The 20,461-nt window shown below is 33.8% G+C and overlaps 1 long non-coding RNA gene across 1 annotated transcript; it reads right to left on the bottom strand.

Moving 5' to 3' along the window:
* Positions 1-18,108: 18,108 nt before the first annotated feature.
* Positions 18,109-20,006, bottom strand: LOC116202011. Its single transcript, XR_004155970.1, has 2 exons — positions 19,878-20,006; positions 18,109-18,815 (listed from the first exon to the last, which is right to left on the bottom strand). It is a non-coding gene; the product is annotated as an uncharacterized LOC116202011 (long non-coding RNA).
* Between the last annotated feature and the right edge of the window lie 455 nt (positions 20,007-20,461).

The following is a 20,461-nucleotide window of genomic DNA, read 5'->3' as shown; positions in this document are numbered from 1 at the left end:
ATATGTTCTGTAAATATATTACACACATATATATATGAATAGTAATTTTGGTAATTGTTTTAAATAATTATCGGTAAACAAACGATCGTATATTTGTTTAGACATATAAAAAAAATTGTATATCCATTAGTTTATTTTAATTTTTAATATTACTGAAATATATTTCAATTTTTCACTTTATATAATTCTACACATTTACTGTAATTATAATTAATAAATAGATCTAAAAAAAGTTCATTTTTAAAGTTACTATTTTCTTATTATATATAAATCATTAAATTATCATAGGGTTTAATAGGATTCATACAGTATGTCTTTAAGAACATAAATATCCTCACATACGTACAAAGTGAATATAATATATTAGTACTATGTAAATGTGAAAATAGTGAAAAATCTTAAATAAATTAAGTATTTTCATAATATGTTAAAACTCATATAGTATAAAACAAATTTTGTAGGATATATACATTTGTAGTTATAAAATGCACATTAACAAATATCATTAAAATTTACTTCTTATAATACAAATAAATGGAATTTTCTATAGCAAATTTTTGTTTATAGAGTTTGTGTAACGGATAGGTCTAAAAAGCTAATTTATTCTAATAATCCTAATCATGAACACTAAATTTTATAATCATTTTAAATTCCATCAATCGAATCCATACAAACTTGACCAGTAATTTTTAGAAAATAAACAAATAAATTCTACAAATACCTCATGTAATTTTGCTAATGCACAGTGGTACATCCTATTTTCAAAAAATAGGATATGACACTCTCGTAAGGGCGTGTTTGGTTCGCCAGATTTGATCAGGAACGGATAACGTATTCCGCACGGAATACAAAATCCGATGTTTGGTTCGCAGGTCACGTGGACATCCTATTCTGGATGGGCCAATAATTCGGCTTTCGCTCTGACTGATGAAGCCTCACGTGAATATCCGGATTAGCTAAGGAGGATCCAGAATTGATCCTGAAAAGACAAAAAATGCCCTCAGCATTGTTCATTAATTTCAAAACGTGCCATCGTTCTATCCCTGCAAATTCGATCCATACGACTCCTCAGCGAAAACTCCAGCGACTCCTCTGTCGAAGAACTCCACTCTGACAGCGACTCCTCCATCGAAGCTCGGTGCCTCAACGCCTCAACGACGCCATTCCTCTCGGCGACTCCATTCCGCGAGTGCCCAATCGCTCGTCACCCACTTCCCCACTTGAAGCAGCTAATCTCCCGCGCTCTGCCAAGGTAACGTGCTCAGTTTCTACCCCTCAAATCCGTTGTAATTTGCCTTCTCCCGCTGCTTATCAAGTCAAAGCTTTCAATTTTGATTCTAGGGTAGTTGATTATCAAGCCAGGATTTTCAATTTCAAGTTCAGGGAAGTGATTTTCAGGTTAGGGTTTTCGAATTTCCGATAGGTTTTGATTTGGTTTTGCCCTTTTAGGTTGTCTTGAAGGCATAACTTCGGTTTTTATTCTTCTGAGGGTGATTTGGGGAAAAATTCGGTTTTCTCCAACCCCGAATACAACAATGAGACGGTTGTTCGTGTATGTCACCAGTTCCTTTAGGACTTCATATTTCCTTGAACTGGCTGAATTATGAAAATTCTGTAGCATCATTTGATTGGAGTTGTGTTATGATGGGTGCTCTGTGTACTGTTTTTGCTTCCAGTGAGCCAACATACTTTGTGGAAGGGCAAGAATCAACAAGAACGGGAGAAGATTGTTCAGCTGGGTGCAAGAGTGAGCTTCCTTTGCTTCCTCTATTATTTAGTTGCCATGCCGTGTTCACACAATGAGTTTATTTACTTACTAGCAAGCTGTCTGATGATTTTCACCCAGAAACCCAAGGGGGAGAAGAGAACATTAGCCGTGCACCCACAAATGACGAAGAAGAAGAGGGAAAGAGAACGAGGACAAAGCATTGAAGTGCACTGCAGGTCATTTTAGAGAAGGCATCCTCAACGTGAAGCATCTGTTGTAGCCTAATTCATCTTCGAGAGAAGGAAGAGACAATACTATTTCAACCGCTTACAGCATAAAAGGCGAGAAGAGGAAGGGCGGTGGCAAGAAGAAAGGCAAAGGTAGATGTTAAAACCGTCCCTAACCATCGAAGCAAACCTGCAATTGCAGATACTTTCTAGCCGGTGTAGAGTGCTAATAGGTTGACATGGATAAGTTTATTAGCAGCTGTTTCTCCCCGGAGAATCATTCGGTTCTTTTTCTTTTATTCTAAGGGCATGTTTGGTTCGCAGGATTTGATTAGGAACGGATTACGTATTCCGCGCGGAATACAGAATCCAACATTTAGTTCGCAGGTCATGCGGAATACCTATTTCGAATGGGCCAATAATCCGGCTTTCACTCGGATTGAGGAAGCCTCATGTGAATATCCGGATAAGCTAAAGAGCATCCGGAATTGACGCTGAAAAGACTAAAATGCCCTCAGCATTGTTCATTAATTTCAAAACGTGTCATCATTCATTAAAATGTTTATTTTTTTATTAATTATAAAAATAGATAATTATGCTTATTAAATTATTAAAAGTAATTAATTTTATTAAGAATTTTTTTAGTAATTTAATTAAAATAATTAATTTAAAATATTATTTACTTTTAAATTATTTTAAAATGTTTATTTTTTTATTAATTATAAAAATATATAATTATGCTTATTAAATTATTAAAATGATTACTCTTATTAAGAAAAACTATTTCTAGTAAGTTAATTAAAATAATTAATTTTCATAAATTATTTAATAATTTATATTTTTTTATTAATTAAAAATATTAAGTTGTAAATATTATTTACTTTTCAATTATTTAAAATGTTTATTTTTAAAATTATAATAATAGATAATTATGCTTATTACATTATTAAAATAATTAATTTTATTAATAAACACAATTTTTAGTAATTTAATTTAATTTTTTAATTTTAGAAATTATTTACTTTTTCATTTTTTAAAATGTTTATTTTGTATTAATTATAAAAATTGTCATTAAAGTTATTTATTTATCTTATAAAATCCATTATATTTATATGAAGGGCATTTCTATCTTTTTATCCTATTCATATTCTTTCTATTCCTTATTCAACTCAATCAAACATCAAAATTATAATTGTCAGTTTTGCTATTCCCTCCAACCAAACAAAAAAATTTCATCAGATTTTTTATTCTATTCTCTGTCTATTCTATTCTCTGTCTATTCTATTCCCTGTCTATTCTAATCCTGCGAACCAAATGTAGCCTAAGGAGTTGTTCAGTTGTGAACACCGGTTACAATGTTGTGTCTAATATAGATTTTTCTATACAGTGTACTAATTTATGCAATCGGCTTAATGTAAAGTCCTGTGGTTTTGCGATTCTGTCAGTGATCAGTTCACATGTGTTACATCGAGTCGGACTTTCCCTCCTACTTGTATTGTTAATTTTTATGACCTAATTAAATCCAATCTTTTTATTTTGTCGATGCCCTTAAAGGAGAGCTGCATTTTTTGCAACCAAGTTGGAAATTTTTAATTATCAACCAAACAAAAAGATATGATATTTTTAATTATTTTCTCTATACCAAATCACTCAAGACAAGTATTAATTGAAAGGAGCTCAAAGAGCTACATATATCATGCATATGTATGTATACATGTATAAGTTATTATAAACTATAAAAGAACATTATGAATAAATTATTAATCTATAAAAGGGAAATTTAAAAATTCAACCCATGAAAAAATGAAATACACACCCTAATAAGAACATTTTTTGTTAAGATAAATTTTTTATTAAGATAAATTTTTTATTAATTCTTTAGATAATTATGCTTATTAAATTATTAAAATAAATGCTTTTATTAAGGAAAACATTTTTTAGTAATTAAATTAAACTAATTAATTTTTTAAATTTTTTTACCTTAGAATTATTTAATTTTTTTAATAATTATAAAAATTACCATTAAAGTTATTTATTTATCTTATAAAACCCATTAGATTTAGCATTCTTGTCATTTCACACTATTTCTGTTCTTCTCCATTCCTTATTAAATCCAACCAAACATGAATTATAAATCTCTGTTATCCTATTCCTTCCAACCAAACCCAAAAATTTCATCATAATTTTTATTTTATTTCCTATCAATTTTATTCTCTATCTATTCTATTATCTGTCTATTCTAATCTTGCGAACCAAACGTAGCCTAAGTGTTTATTCGATACTAACACACTCTTTAAAGTTTCGTAAGGCATTATACTCCATGCATAAGGGGCTCAGTGTTCATTTCCGAACTTCCGTGGACTGTCAGCATCCTTAGAACAGGGAATCCGGTTGTTGAACCTTTTCTTTTTACGAAAAAAATGTACATTTGGAGTGTGCTTCATTTTACTATTTCGATTCTTGTGATTTCATAATTTAATTTATTGTACATGTATTCGTTCGGGTTTCAGCGTTCTTGTAAACCCATGAAGAACATGGAGAATAACCAATTGTCCGATTCATCGATGACTGAGCTTTAGTTTAACTTGGCTGTGCTTTCTGCTGAGAAAGCCAAAAAATCACAAAGATAAAATAATTAAATTACTATTAATGTCGATTCCGAATCCAAACACAAACAGACAAACCCCATTGCTACGGTTCACATAGCAGCTTTTATTTATTTACTTTTTTTCATTTACATGACCTTCCGCCGCATTACAAGTGGCGCATTCTCGTTTCCTTCTCTCTGCTGCATCTATATTTTTTTTTTGTGCTTTATAATTAATTTTATTTATTTATTTATCAATTTTTTGCTAAAAGGTGCTTGTCCCTTATACTTACCGACGAGCATAAAAACCAGAATACGGGACACTCTCTCGTTGTAACCTTATAATACAGACAAGAAACATTACTATGAACACAATATATGTAATCGACGACGTACGAAGACAAACCCATAAGCAAGAAATTAGAAAATAAATTGAATTTTGAACCCCCGCAAAGAAAAGAAATAAAAATAATGAAAGCAAATTACTTGACGATGGGAAATGCCCAAGTTTTACGTCATTTTCTACTTGATTATTCCCTGTCCTCTTACGTTTGTTCCATAACGGAACGATAACTTCAGTGCAAGGGGGCAATAATGGGACGCCGAATGATTATGTGGCATAGAGACAACTGGTTTACGACATACCTAATTAATATCATTGAAAATCCAATGCCTCATTTCATACCCAATGGGGCCAATGGTTCGATATTCCAACATTTTCCTTTTGTTCTACATAGAAAATTTTTGTTTCAATTGGGCTCCCCTTGGATGTTGGAAATTATAATTTGCAAATTCATTGGATTTTATTAATGGGTCACTTAGTGTGATTCATGAGTACTTGGACGAATTCGGGTTACGAAGTGAAGGTTCATTTATTTAATGGATATAGTTGAGTGCAAGACAAGTAATGTATATGGAAGTGATCATTCATGGGTAATGTTTCATTTAAGAGTTACGTCCAATACGAAGGGTTCTGACTATTCGATAATGTTCATTCATGAGTGATGTTTCATCTAAGAGTTACGTCCAATACGAAGGGTTCTGACTCTTCGATAATGTCCATTCATGGGTGATGTTCCATCTAAGAGTTACGTCCAATATGAAGGGTTCTGACTCTTCGATAGTGTCAATTGAGTGCATATAAATAGAGAGGTTATAGTGCTCAAATGATTAATCACAAATTTCAGAAATTAGAGTGAGAGTTAGGAAATTCCTCGATTTTGCTAATTGAATGAATTCATAAGGCTTCGTTGTATCTCGGGAGGACCTTTGCCTTAACCCTCTAGCAACTAAGTGTGGGGGCAAATAGTTCTCTTTGGAAAGCGTCATTCGCGCCTCGAATCCTATCGTGTTAACCCCACATCGCCTTCGGATCGATCGTCTCCACACATCTAACCAACATTGGATACATTCATCTAACCAGTGTCATTATCGAATCAATATCATGTATGATAATATCTCTGAACTGATAAATCCAATCAGAACTATTGATTGCAAGATCAAGCTACGTCGCTATGAGCATCCAAGGTCGGTAGTGTAATTGACTAATGTTGCCCATTACAAGAATCCCATGTCAAGAAGAAGAAGAAGAAGAAGAAGAAGAAGAAGAACCATCGTAAAGGTGTTGAATTTTTATTTTATGCTTCAAGATCTTGCTAATATCAATAGTTTATTCTTATAACAAGAACAATGACGCTTACATTTTTCAGTCTTAAGACCTTCTTCAACCCTTACAAATTATGAAAGACCCTCATGATGAGTTTAGGAGAAGTCGGATTAGACGGCGAATATTTCAAAAAGTAGTATTGGAATATCTTCGCTTTGAAATTCGTTGTACATCCCCATCGAAGTGTTGACTTTCCTAATATACACAAAATGTGGTTTACTTTTTTTTTATTTTTATTTTGGTAAAGTTAATTTTTGTCTTTTAAATTATAAAAAAGATCCATGAATATAATAAAATAAAAAATAGAAAATAAAAAGCAACTTAAAAGTCTTTCTGGTAAAAATCAGAATTATAATCACTGCATTCCGAGTTGAGGTTGAGTTACTTATTCAACCTCATTTTGCTTATTTCTTCGTAGGGAAAAAGAAAAACAATGAGTGAAAAGTAAATGATATCTTTGTCATGTATGTTTTGAAAAGAATGTCGAGAGAAAGGAATTAATATAACATGGAATCATAAACCAAAATGAAGTAGCAAACGAACAATGTTGACTTAAGATAGAAAGCTTTAATATATATGTTGGAAGTCAAAGACCTCCGGGACATAAATCACTACTGCATCCTATATTTTGACTTTTGAGTCGATCAACTAAATTAAATTCATAACTTATAAATGAGATGAATAACATATAGACTTTAAATATTTTACTTTTATAAAGATCTTAACAAGCTTTCTTTAGATTTTTTTTAATGCAAACACCTCTATTTAGTTATTTAGATATTTAACCTATTGATACCTTTGCACACATTCGTTGCTTATTTTTCAGTAATAAGAGAAGTTACGAGTCTAATAAAGCATAATAAAAAACTACAAATGAAGGCCACAAAAAGTTTCACTAATGAAAATTAGATTCAAAACACGGTTAGTTCTTAGAGGATGGCATATTTCACTAGACCTATGCGGCTATGCCCCTTCTTCTCATTACCATTAGTTTTTGTCACTATGCTTTGATTGGATGCGAGGGAAACCAAGGAAAAGGAAGGGAAGGGAGGGCAGGAGAGGAATTCGGAGGACTTGTTTTCTACGACGGAAGATCTACAACCCACTTCGCTTTCAATAAACCACTTAATTGTATTGTAGTTTGTTAATTGAACTTCGATTACAATTTCTCATTTCCTACTCTTCTTTGAATAACACTGAATTGCCTATAAGTTGTCTTCGGATTAGCTCATAATACTGAAATTTCTGTTTCCACTTTTATGGAGTAGTCGTGAAACTGAAGTTCTTATATATGTTATATATCTATATATATATATATATATAATGTATTGCGTCAGTCAGTCAAATATTTTATCATGCAACATTACATAAACATGGATGCATAGTCTTCGAACCTGACCGGCCAGAGCCTTTTTCATCTAAATACAAAAGCCTGCATAAAAACCACTGACCTTTTACTGAAGACAGAAGTACGTAAACCTTTTTGGTCTTTTACCCTTTCTCTGATCAGTGAATGAATCTCCAATTATGAAATCTGTTTTAACCCTTTTCTTTTCCATTACTTCTTTGGGGAAGATAAGGTACCTCCCTAGACATGAAGGAGAGAACCAAAACATACTAAATCCATCAAACCACACTACACACAGATCTTCCAAGATTTATGCACATACATACATATATATATATATGGAGAGAGACACAGAGAGAAACTATAAGAAAAAAAATCATAAATTGTTATACATCAGTGGAACTGAATTAATCGAATCATATTAGATTTTTGAATATAAAAGTGCATACGAAAAAAAAGTTCGGAGAAGACCACCATTTGTCAAGATCTTTCCCTGTCTGGTGATGTGGAGGGGAGGGAAGATCACAATCTTCCTTTCACAGTGAAATGCAGCCCTATAAATAGTAAAAAGTGCTCTTTGACATGAATGAAGTGTATTATTATATAGCTGATCAATACACATAGAAAGTTCTCCGGTCATTTCAACCTCTTTCAAAATAAAACAAAAGGAGCACAAAGAAATTATTATAATAATCTTCTAAGAGTGGAGTGGACTATATTTTTATGACAGAACAAACTTATTAACTTCGATTTTTTTTTCCGGGATAAGAATAGCAAAAACTATTTAAAATGACACGAAAATTCGCGAAAATCGAAATCGAAATTTTATTATTCTGAGCCGATAACTTATGTCACTGTATCATGCTTCATTCATTAACTATTGAACTTCGTACTCCAATTTGAAAGTGTAAGAATAATTTATCTTTTTCTTCAGAGTACAAAGAAGAGTCATGAAACTAGAAAAGTACCAGGAAAAAGTAATAGATGAACACACGAAACTTTGGTTGAGAATCGAATCCGAACCCACGGATATCACCCTTCAGTGCACACCAAAAATTTATATTAAAAAAAAAGATACCATGCATCAGCGAATCCGAAGCAAACACACCTTAGACATCTTTCTCCCAATTATTCTTTCACCAAAATAAATTCAGAAAAAGAAGGAAATATTACTGAAGGCAATCTCCAACTCTTGTAATTACATTTCTGCCACTACCAATATAATCCTCCACAGAGAGGGCATTGCAGAGCCAAAAATATGGAGGAGTTTTTGCAGTTTCAATCAATATATGGAGCCAAAATCTCTCAACTTGATTTTTTTTTTTCTATACACGATAATGTCACTCATCAGAAGCCTGCAAGCAGATAACCAAAATACCCCCGGTTTCCCCCCTGCTTTCTCAGTAGCCATGGAGCTCTCCCCCGGGCTCGACGATGAGAAAATCGAGGGTATTTTGGGCTATATATGCATAATATTAGGAACAACAAAAATCCAAAATTTGGAAAAAAAAATATTATAAAAATATTAAAAAAAGAAAGGACTAATTGTGGAGAGGATCCGGGCAGCTGGGCACTCTCCGTTTGCCATCTTCGAGCCCCTTCTGATGGAAACCGAAGCCATTGCTATCGTTTCCGAAGTACTTATGATGCAGGAGCTCTGCTTTGCGGTCACCGGGTGGCGGCGGGCTCACGGCGGTTCTCGGTGGGGGAAGGCGGATCGCGGCAGCTCTGCAGTCGCAGCAGATTAAGACCCAGATTTGAAGCAGGGAAACGAGGACGACCAGAAGCTGGAGCAGGGCCACAAAAGAAGCGGCGGAGGAGGCGAACCTGCCGCTGCCACAGCCGGCGGACGACATTGTTTCCGACCAGCCACTTGATGGTTTTTATAAGGGCAGGGTAGTCCTCCCTCCTTTTTCTCCCCTTTCACTGTCTCTCGCTCTAGAGGCTATGACGAGGATTGAGCCATTGATGGCTGTTCTGGTTTTTGGAGGAGGGGAGAGAGAGAGTGAGTTAGAGAGTGTGGGGAAGAGAGAGGGATGGAGGGAGAGAGAGATGACTGATGAAGGTTTGATTTGATATATACCGATGGAGACAGACAAAGGACCCATTGCTTCCGGGTACCCCACGTGATTTAAATATGACTAGTTAAAAATCTTTTATTTTTTAAAATTCTTCCGTGTTTTATATATATATATATATATATCTAGTCAAGTCAACAGTCAAAATATTTTTTTAAAACCAACTCTTTTTAATCGTGAAAAAAATTGAAAGAAACTGTAGCGCAACACAGCGCCCATCTTCACAAAGTTTGATATTTGTAATCATATTAATCGTATCCCTTTATTGACTATTAAAATTTTTATATATTTCAATTTATTAAATTCATGAACCTTTATTATAATGAAAAATCGTGAAAAAAATTACTGAAAAAATTATCGAGATGGATTGTTCTTACAATTCCAATGACGGCATTACTCTTCCTAATATGCTTTCCAAAATTAGAACATATATTCTCCATATTATTGGAGCTGATACTACCTTGCAATCAACTAATAACTAGATGATTTTATTGATTAAAAAAAAACAACTGGTTGATTTTTTTTCTTATTTTTTGGTCTTTTAGGGTCTAATGAGTGGTGAACAAACTTTGAAGGTTATTGAGTCCAATTGAAATCAAGAGGCGATTACAAGATTAAACTCAACCAGGAGTCCCTACATACGAACCACGAGAACGTGGCTCAAATGAAAAATTGTGTTTGAAAGAGCGGTCTTTACTTTCGAAATTTATTGAAAACACACTTAGTGGTCATAATAAAAGTCAACATTTGAAAATATAATTATTACAGTTATTGGGATGAAGATGAACTAGCTAATTTTAAAATTATAACTTGGTTCTACTAGTTAGTTAATAGAAAATATGACAGAGTTTTCTAGGAAAAAATTCGAATTGTGATCAAGAAGCCGTAATCTTACCCACTTTAGGAACACGATACAAATCAATTATAAGAAAAAAAATACAATTTTGATTTTATAAGTTTAGCCTTCAATCAGTTTTGGTCCTATAAATTTTGAAAGAGTCGAATCAGTCATATTTATTTGTAAAGACACTTTTGGTCTATTTCGTAACCGATCATAACGGAGCTACTGATATAACTTGAAGCTATTAATTTTGTCCACGTGTCAATTTCTAATTGGCTAAAAAATTAAAAATTTAAAAGAAAAATAAATAAATAAATAAAATTTAAAAAATTATAGGACTAAATTGACTGAAAACCAAATTTATAGTACCAAAATTGCACAGTTGATGCACGAGGTCCTCGGAAGGGAGGGGTGGCCAGAAGGAGAGTCTCTGATCTAGTCCCCTTCCTTTTTTTTAATTATTTAATTATTTATCTATTTATCTATTTATTATTTTTAAAAAATTTTAATTTTTCAACCAATAAGAAATTAACACGAGAATAAAATTAATGACGTCAAGTCCACATCAGCGGCCCCGTTACGGTCGACTATCAATATTTTTGAAACTTATAGGACCAAAATTTATTGAAGGCCAAACTTATAAGATCAAAAATATCTTTTTTCCTCAATTATAATAAAAGCTAGCAAGCAAAGACATGGTTAGCCAAATCACAAACTATCAACTCCACGTCTATTGACTCTTCAATTCCGGTTAGATGAATTATTACTACATTTCATTTGCTTTAAATTCAACTTATTTCGACTATTTGTCTACATTCTTTGTATATAATAATATATTAAAAAAAGAATATTTGGAAAACTTAAAAGTTTTTTAATAAGTGAAATGATTTCTCCATATATGTGATATATTTAAGTTGTATATGCTAAATATCCTATAAATAGGATAAATGAATACTTTATCTTTTTACTATCTTTTTTGTTTTTCCTATGTTATAATCTCTATGTAATATCGTTCACTCTTAGTATGTGCCTACTTATATATATATATATATATATATATATTACAGATTTATTATTTCTTACTATATAGGTTTTCATTTTCATAAGATTATCATACATATTTACTTTCCATTGTCATATCTTTTTTTTTTACTCGCGTTCACAATATGTTAATTGTGTACGTTCAATAGAATACATAATTTTAGCATCTTTGTTCAATTATATTCATTTGTATATTGCCATATGTGCTAATTATTTATTCTTGTGATACTAAATTTGAGAAAGAGTCACCATGCAAAGCGTGGGTAATTAATTATAGTGAAAATGACACGAGCTCCATTTCATAGTGAATAAACCGGAGGATTACAATCTTTGTGGATTATTCCCGGGATTCCCAAGTTTTGCCGTGTGGAATAATTACTAATATTTCTGAAATTGGAACATTTGATATTAAAAAAAACAACTATTAGCACCTATATGCTTTTTGACAAAAAAATAAATTTATTTTTTATAATTTAGATATATAGAAATATTGATTTTTAAAAAATATGTAATTTCACGCTTGATAAAATTTGACTTTTGTTTACATCTCTAATACTTGAAGCATTTTATTTTTATATGTGGTAACAAATAAGCATATAAAATAGAACATATTGACAATTATATTCTTTTCACTGAATCTTTTGCATTATCAAATATAATGTGATAAATTATATTATGAATTTCTTCAAAATTAATTGATTAATCAGTTATCAGGTATTGTATATATAAATTGTACTTATTGTTACATTGTAAATTACGAATAAAATATAATTAAATTCTCTTAAAAATAAAATGGTCTTCTTAAAAACTTTTCGATACATATTGAAAATATTATACTTTTGTTGATTCATTTACGTGCCTGGTAACACGTGGGTTGTACCAAGTATTAATTATGAGAAAATGGTTTTCCTCCGAAACTTTTCAGATGAAAATTTCACCGACTCCTCTTTGTATAATAAAGTGGTCATTATCTTTGTTTTGTTTACAAAACTGCCGAATTAGGCAGCTCAAACAGTGCCGGGCTTCGGCTTCGGTCTTTTGTATTGTTCTTTTCTCTTTGCTGTCAATACAAATCTCAGTACGAGAAAGTATATTTTCACTTATAAAACCCACTTTTTAACAAGGATGTACGATTTAGAATAACTAGTGGACTTGCCAGATTAAGCAATTGAATGATATAGACCAATTATTTAAAATATATATAAAAAGTAATTCAAAGTACTTTCACGATAGCTTTTTCTTCATTTGTGGAGAAGCTGCCACGTAAATTTCTTCGGTTGATGATGAGCTGCCACATAAGCTATTTATCTTACGTATCTCCTCTACTATTAAGTCGTCTTTGACTCTCGGATTCCTCCGGGTACTCTCTCATTTATTCTTTCACAATTAATTTAACTAAATTTTTCGCTGAACGAGAAGCTGCCACATAAGCTATTTATCTTATTAAATTTATCTTCTCTACTATTAAGTCTTCTTTAACTCTCGGAATCCTCCAGTTACTCTCTCATTTATTCTTCCACAATTAATTTAACTTGTACATAATTATGGCATTGTCCCGTATGGCCACACCACCATCACTTCTAGATTAACTTATACATAATTATGTTGAATTTCTTATTGTATATATACACACTCGCACAACTTGCAGACTACACGACTAATTTGAAAAACCGTTTAATATGATCTCCAACATCAATATTCCACTGCATTACTAAAATATATTTCACGAAAAATTAATTAAAATATATAAATGCAATTGCTTGCGCGTCTATTTGCGACTGTAAGTAAAATATATTCAAACAACTAGGCTAAAGGCCTGTCCATATGCGAATGCTGAAGTTGTGGAGATAATGAAATGATCGATGATCATTACCAGAGACACCACACATGTAACGTAACACAGTTTGTTCGTATTAATTAGAGTAGGTTTCGCTCATGAAAAGGTTACATGGTTGAAGTTTCTTCGTATATTTTGGCCTCTTATTTGGTAAAATGTTCTCGCTTCTTATGTTTCATGTTAATTATATAGAGGTCAGAAACTATCCCAATTTTGCAAATTAAGCTATCATTTTTGCATTTTCATAGTATAATCTAATGGAGCCGCAATAGTGTCACCAAATAGTTGAAACTAATTCTAATAGTCTTTTTCAATCACAACTTGTGACTATACAATCAGTAGATCTCTTGAACTCAATTAGAACCATTCTATGTTCATCAAGACAGCTTAACAAGAAAAATCCCGAATGACTTACTGGTCTCAATGCACATAATTATGCATATCACGATGCGACATTCTATTTACAGCTCCAAGAAAACCAAAGTGAGCTAAAATCTTTCTACCTCTGATGCATGTAATTAAATATTAAATTTTAGTTTGAGAGAGGTGAAATGACAAGATTAAGTAGATGTAGCGCATCTAGTAACAATGTCTAGTCGAAATTCAACTATATAGCGTGACTTTATTTGAAAGGATTTGCCCAAGTTTACAATTCAACTGCTTCGCTTGAAAATATTTTCGCTTGTTTTCTCTTCAATTGCATTACTGAAGTTCCAGCTCTCAATTCATTTATCTCTATTGATTTCCCCATGTTTGTATTGAAATAATGAACTTTCGGACGTCCATCCATGTTTTGAATTTCCTTGAGGGAACCAAGTCGTACTTTTATTGGTAGAAAACTACACCTTTTTATTTTGTCATAAACTGGGAAATAAAGGGGCTTTAACCCCGAATTATACTGAAAAATGAAAAACAAATAAATATAATTAGTTAACACACCGAAAAAAAGAAGTTGTTTATTATGAGTATAATTTCTTTTAATTTCTTTTTCGGTGTACAGTATAATTTCTTTTATTTGCTACGTTTTTCTTTATTTCTTAAGTGAGTATGATATCTACTAATAGATATTAATCTTGAGTAGTTGCTATATTCGTTTCAACATTGGTTTTTCTGGGGTGTACATCCATGTTATTTGGCAAAAAACAGTGATATTTTCTACCCGTAGAGATAGTAAATATAGGGGTGAATGTCACAAACCGTCCATGTAATTGGGGGGAAAGAAAGTAATACCTTTTAAAATTGAAAATTCACGACCTCTACTTTTGCTTATGTAGCAATTGTCGGCATAATATGATCTACAATGATGGGGCTAAGAGGTCTTGATTTTGATTTTTATCCGCGGAATTTTTTGTGCCCTTTGATTTTATTCCCATATATGTCCCTTTTTGGATTCATGACCTTCATCTGTAAGAGAAAAAAAATAAAAAAGAAAATATATTGCCAATCATCAATTACATTGATATACTATATAAAATAATGATCTCAGCCGTATAACATGAACGACAATTACTTACTATATACCTTCAAATATGTTGTTCAGCTCTAGAAATTAGGCAATAGCTCTTGGGGCCCCTTTATGCTTTAATTATTAATTCAAAAAAAAAATACAACGAGTAATAATTATTTCATTATAAGTACGTGTAATAAATAAGATCCGCAAACAAATATAATTATGAGAGGAAAGAGAGAGAATACGAGGAGAGGGAGCTCAGCCGGGAATCACGCCACGGTGTTAGTCACATACATCGTTGACGTTTGTGATGAAGGACAATTTCCTTTGCCACCTTTAATTTGATAATAATAAATCGTACCATTTTGATCTCCGGTATCAATTTTGATGCAATCTTGTGAATTAATTTCCCCGAAAATCCTACCATCGTACGCGTACCTCAGTTACCAATTTTTTTTTTCTTTCGAATGATACGACAAATTAATTAAATAAAGATTAAAAAAGGGTACCCTCACTTGACCCATTTCATGTCTCAAACGCACCCATTTGGCAATAGGGTTAAGATTCAGGACATGCGTAAGTGGTTTGTCTGTGATTAAAGAATAATTTAAATACGTAGTGAAACAATTGTCGTGTCAACATTTGGACTTCGGGTGTAAGTTTTTCAATTAAAGGTTATATCTTATATCGAAACACAGATTTCAAACACAGGGTTTAGAAGTGAAAATTTGTGATTTTTTGGGTCATTATGCCAAAAAAAGAGAGTTAAAGATCGAAGAACTGTTCTTTTTTCCTCGTTTCTGAGAGAAAGCAAATATATATCATACATGGGAATCGCGATAGCATTTTCTTTCGCCGATAGTAACTAGTAGCAAAGCTACGTTGCCACATTTTAGGAATTGACATTGCTTTAAACCAACGGATTAGTTCAAGTAATTTGACATCTATTTCTCTTAAGTAAAATCTTAAATTTGAATCTTGTAAATAGATAAAATTCACGATTATGAGAGTTTTATTAATTGCCCTGGCTCAAATTTGGACTAGTAAAGACCTATATGATATCTGGATACGAGGAATGTAGACTATAAAAAAGAAAAGAATTGACACAGCTCTATACATGTGAAGTATCTTTCGGATTTTTAACAATATTCAGAACTTCTGGTTGACCAAAATTTGATAGTCCTAATGTAAAGACGTTCCTGTCCATTCTCTTCAAAATTCATGCATCTCATTCATAATCGAAAAGAAAAGAGAGACGCGAATGAAATTCTATAAATATGCTATTTATAAATATTTTTTAGAATTATCTACCAAAAGATAATGTTTATAATTAACTCCTTCGTAGCTATTGCATTCAATTTCCATATATATATATATATATATATATGTTCAGCACCATAATTTTTTTTTATAGGTAAGCTGAAGCATAATATTGCATTGAGGACATCATTTGTGCCCCTGAGTTTGTGGATTTATAGTTAAGCGCCCAGACAAGTTTAATTATGTCGATATTATTGGTATCGACACAGTGCGGCGATGATATGGGTTATAAGGAATGATTATCTTTTTTTTTTTTTTCAGTGTGCACCACCTGCTATTTAAAAATACAATGAGCCTCGAGACTAATTTTTGGTTGAGCCAGATCGGTCCAATTTCTGTAATCACAAGACTCAAACTCAAAATCTTATTTATGAGAGAACATCGATCGAATCATAAAATCAATCTACCTTTGCTTAGTGCTTTTCTTTTATTGTTATTTTTTCTTATGGGCCAGCTCAAGAGAGCTCCAGCAGTGGCTGAAAATTGAAAAGGCTCCCCTACCCCTAAATTATGGCCTATTCTTAATATTGTACTAAACACCATAATCTGAGACACCTTCTGTTGAATGCCATAATGTTGTCAACTTTTAGGTTTCCATTTGGAATTTGGGATTCTCACCCATTCCAGAATAGGTTTTTTTCATGGCTTTTGCACTTTTGTGGTTTAACCTTTCCATGTCTTTTATTGCATTGTCGCCCTTTTCTATTTGACATCATCTCCCCTTCATTCCCTCACTGTAATCCCCCTCATGTGTCCTTTGCATTTAGCTCTTTCGGTTGGCATCTTCTGCTCTCTTCTCTCTCTCTACCTGCGCCAGCATTTAAAGCCCCTGAGAAGCTTTAAAGAGGTATTGCTTCGATAAGGATGTGCCATAAACTATTCTCTGATATCTGATATATGTTCCTGATAAGGGCCTCCATCTTTGTCCAATTCCATCAGTTTGGTCCTAGAGTTTTTAGAGGGTCCACTGTCAAATTTTGGGCTAACTAAGACAGTCAAATTAATGGATCTTACATATATAGTTATATATGGATATACATAAATAAATTAAGTTATTTTTGGGAGAGTTATATAAATTAAGCTACAGTTACTGCTTCTGCTGCGGCTGCATGGCTGCTACTTTACTACTACTACTATTACTAGCACAAAGTTGGATTCGAGAGTGTGTGAACTATTTACAGAATACATTGAATTAATGAGTGCAAGTGTATCTGGTAAGTATATGTCCTTTACAAAGAGAGAGCCTTGTCGAGACACATTTTTTTGGTAATGTTCTTCAATAGCGCCTTTAACATTATATAAGTAGAGTACCCTACGTGTTAGGAGTTATTATTTCAAAATCATGTCAAAAGTTCAAATAAGAAATAAGAAAGTTTCTCGATATTACTGATCACACAACTCATAAATTAAGGTTTCAATGTTTTTAGAGAGTCGTTTCCTAACCCGATAGTAAAACTTTAGTTTGAGCGAATTTCTCTCTAGAAAGATCACGTAGAGCATCTTAAGATCTAGATTCCCAGGTTCGTTTTTTCTTCCCACATACTCTTCTTTAATTTCCTCATTATATTTGTTTAGATGTTTCATGCTCTATATTCTCCTCTCTATTTTTCAACTATTCTGATATTTCAATTAAGTATGCTAATATGTGAAATACTAAGAAATTCACACTGGAACAAATAAAATTGAGATATGCAAGTGGTGTATTATCTCGAGATGAAAAACTTCGTTATAATATTTTTGTTTTCGGCTCACGATATATTTATATTTTTCATTCTAAAAAGGGGAAAATTACCTTTGAACCCCTTAAACTATAGGCTCGCATCCCGCTTGCCCCCTAAACTATTTTTTGGGCACATTTGCCCCCTCAAATGTGACGCAGGGAAAGCGTGCCTCCCGCTGTTAATATTTCCGTCAAAATAAACGGCAAAATCACGTGCAGAGCCTAAGGGCACGTTCGGTTCGCAGGATTAGAATAGACAGGGAATAGAATAGACTGGGATTAGAATAGACAGGGAATAGAATGAAAATTCTGATGAAATTTTTGTGTTTGGTTGGAGGGAATAGACAGGGAATAGAATTATAATTCTGATGTTTGGTTGGGTTGAATAAGGAATAGAAAGAACAGGAATAGGATAAAAAGACAAAAATGCCCTTCATATAAATACAATTTTTCTCCCCTCCGTCGAGAAACCCTAGCGCTCATTTCACCTCGGGGGCTCTTCCCCATGCTCCGGTCAAGCCCTTCCGCCATGCTGGGGGGAGCAGAGACCGTCAGTTCCGGGAAGACTCGTGCAGAGACAACCACCAGCAGAGAACAGCAGACGGCGGACCGACTATACCTGATGGAGCTGCCAAAGCCTTTGTCTTCGGAAGCGTTGCCGATGCTCAGGGAAGGCATAAACATGGTTCTCTCCAGGTGGTCCGCCCTCCAGATGGCCGTCGAGAACGAGTGGGGCAGCCGCAACTCTCGAGACATAGCGAATAAGCTCTGCGATGATGTCTTCGTTTGGTTCACCCATTCGAAAGGTAACTCTCTGTTCCTCCGGTCCTCGTATGGATTTGAAATCAGAAGCTCAATTTCGACTCAATCCGTTGAATTAATTTTGATATGCTGCGGAGCCGCTTTACATTGAGGATTTAGATGAAAAGTTGGATCAAGGCCTGCTGTCGCTCAATACTGAAGCCGACGACGGCAGTAATCCATTAGATTGGCTGCAACATACTGCATTGTCACTACTAAGAAGCTTGGAATGTAAAATTGACAAGGACAGTACACAAGGACATGTCTACAAGTTCCTCATTTCCCCTATAACTATGCAAATTTCCATTGCAGTTGCAGCAGTAAACACATCCTCCTATTAATTTCGTATTTAATTCTCTCGTTTGCTTCTGTGTCTGGTGTTTGCATTATTTCCCTCCCATGCTACGCTACTTTTTGGGTTCCTATATATATATATATATTATCATACAGAGAAGAACAGAGAGCTAAGACAAATTAGAGAATGCAATGACATTCTTGTACTGATTATAAAGGTTGCTATGAAGCCAAATTTCATGCGTAATCTACAGTTATTCTGAATATCAACATCAAGATTGAATATTAGGAACATTCCACAATCCATACGGCTGACCACATGTCCAAACAATTCAAATGAAAAAAGCCACAAAGATCACAAGTCGCTCTAACTTTTAGTAAATTTATGATCTCGCCCTATACAACACAATTTTTTTTTCTTTGGGCCAACCTATACAACACAGTTATTCATCCTAAATCTCTAATGCAAGTACCCTGTAGACATGTAATCTTTTTGCCGTTTACTGTCATTTTTAATGCAGGTCTTGCTCATCAGCTTCAACTGCCCCCCCTTTGGTCTGTTAATTGCAAAAACTTATTTCATTGGTTAGACATGCAGGGCAAAATTTTTTTCCTAACTTGAAACACTGAAGAAACATCTCAACGAACAATTCCAGCAAAAATTAAATCTTGTCCCTGAACTGAAGTATCGATTATCAGGACAAGCAAGCACAAGAGATACCAGGTAGACATCAAACAATACGGGCAGCAGAAGAACAATCATGGCTTGGGAGCTGGTCGGCAAAATCAGCAGCTTAATAGGTTACATCGATTCACGGCAAAATCAATAGCGTTCAACAGAACACCACCCACACACACACACACACTGCGAGTTCTCCACCGGGACATACCCAAAAGCAAACAAACAGAGATTGGGTATAGAGACACAGAGAGAGAGAGAGAGAGAGAGAGAGAGAGACCTGGGCTATGGCACGAATCGGGGAGGTTCGGCTGGAGCTTCTCAGGGGAGGTTCGAATCGGGATGTCGTCACGCTCTGCTAGGGTTTACAATTTTCTTCCAGGGGGAAATGTCCGATCGCTAAAGTGAGGCTTTTATATGATGGCATACATTGTAATTAACGAAAGACGATGAGGGTATTTTTGTCAATTCGCCTCCATCTCCGCATCCGGATAAGCTAATCCGGACCGTGATGGGCGGCTCCCGTATTCCGTGTGTAAACCGGATATGGATCCCGACTCGGAATAGCCAATCCGCAATCCGTTGAACCAAACGCCCGAAATTCTATTCCGTACGGATTAGTTAATCCGTACCCTACCTAATCCGGTGAACCAAACATGCCCTAATATTCAATGCAAACCCCAGCCTAGTATCCAATGCAAAAGTGAGGAAGAAGTTCAATAGAATTACAACGAAAACTTGATGATTGTGGGCTTCCTTGCCCAGTGGGCCTGGCCCATATTGCTATAGCAAAGGCTTGCAGTCCAGAACTTTTGGCCCATGAAGTAGCAGTTTCGCCCTACATTAGTGCGCGTACATAAAATG

Source organism: Punica granatum, chromosome 3, assembly GCF_007655135.1.
Source record: "Punica granatum isolate Tunisia-2019 chromosome 3, ASM765513v2, whole genome shotgun sequence".
Taxonomy (NCBI): Eukaryota; Viridiplantae; Streptophyta; class Magnoliopsida; order Myrtales; family Lythraceae; genus Punica; species Punica granatum.
Note: the sequence above shows the minus strand (reverse complement) of the source record. Positions and strands in the feature narration are given on the sequence as shown.